Raw genomic sequence first — 1664 nt, 5'->3', positions numbered from 1 at the left:
GTCCTGAAGTCTGAACCCAGGACGTTCTTGCTGTGAGGCGTCTGTGCTAACCATTGAGCCGTCGTGCTGCCTGTTTTAGCTTTCATCTAGCTTTTTGCTTTTATTAGCATTGAGTTAGCATTTTGTTTCCTTTAGCTTTATCAGCCAATTTTAGTAAAGTAATTTGCTATTTAGCTTTTACCTTATATTTTCACATAAAATGTTGTTGTTTTTTTGTTGAGGAAACATTACAGAATATTTGTTTTCACCCAGATGGGGATWAACTAATTTGAGGTTTTATAAAAAAAAAACTGTTTGTACTCTAATAGAGATAAACTGCTACACTCAGCTGTAAGTCTTTCAAATTTGACTGCTTGCTTTACTTTTCTGCTTAATTTGGTGTTTTTTTTTTCCGCTTCTAAGAATAACTCTAGTCTTCTTGCCGATCTGTTCACTGTTCACTGTTAAAATGTATATTCCACGAATCTCAGCTTCCTTTATCTCTTTTTAAAAACATGTCAGACAGTGAAAATATCCCGCGAGTTTCCAAGAAAGTGTGTTTACAGAGACGTGCAGAGTTTGCAGACGTGCACCTGCTTGGGCCAACATTATATTTACATTTGGAGTGTTTTCTTTGAAGAGAGTGTTTGACCACAAGAAACGCGTTAAAAACATCTCATTAATAGTCCTGACTTTAGGCCCCACCAGCAGACATGAACTCATGAATGTTCTCCACATGTGGGAGCTTTTAATGGAGTTCAGAGAATCACTGCAGGATGGAGTTATAACCGCTTCTCGCAGCTCACTCTTCCTTTTAAAAACCTCTCAGCTTTTACCACTGGCAGTGACAGAAATCGTGGTAACTTGCTCCCGGTGTTGTTGTTTTCTTCTGCTTTTTTAATATCATCGCAAATCCTTTTTTTCCCCCTGCTACTCCTGGAGGCAATGAAATTTTATCTAAGACAAACACTTCAGTTTCCTTTTAGAGCGCAGCGGCTGCTGCTGCTTTCTGTTGTAACAAGTTTATGAATAAGGTTTTCTGTGAGCTGTAAAAATAAACACATTCAAGGTTAATTGGATTAGGTATGCTGAACGCCATTCAGGTGCAGCTCATTTGAAGCTCCGTATTTATGTAACTACGCTCATGTCTGGGTTCGTCTTTAACCAAAATGTATCATTTTTAATGAAAAGGTCAGAAAGTAATCACAGAATGTACATCTTGGACGACAGGTTAGGTTAGCCAACACCAAAAAGGCAGGAAACAGATGTGGTAGCTGAGAGTCATCCGCAATATATTCTTAGAGCGTGACGTCACAAAACGATGTAAGGTTGCATTTAATGTTATTTTGGGGCTGTGGTAGCTGAGTGGTCAGTGCTGCATTCTTGTAATTCTGAGGTTGCAGGTTTGAGCACAAAACCCTCTCGTCCAATCTGTCTTATAGTTTGCTTGCCGTTAAACCCTCTAAAGGCAGCAGCTTGATGCTACTTTCAAATTTGGACCAAAATGGTTCCAACATGTGATCTTAGTCTATGGTGGGTGGCGGGTGATATGCATTATTTAAAAAAAAAAACTATCGGCCCCAGAGTAGGAATGGACAACTGGAAGCCCCGACCAGCCTGCCAAAATACATGCAGCTATATTTTAGCTCTTAGAATTTAAAAGCTGAATTTATAGTGCTTTGTAA

This window comes from Austrofundulus limnaeus, unplaced genomic scaffold, assembly GCF_001266775.1.
Source record: "Austrofundulus limnaeus strain Quisiro unplaced genomic scaffold, Austrofundulus_limnaeus-1.0 Scaffold2, whole genome shotgun sequence".
Lineage (NCBI taxonomy): Eukaryota > Metazoa > Chordata > Actinopteri > Cyprinodontiformes > Rivulidae > Austrofundulus > Austrofundulus limnaeus.
This window is presented reverse-complemented; position numbering follows the sequence as displayed.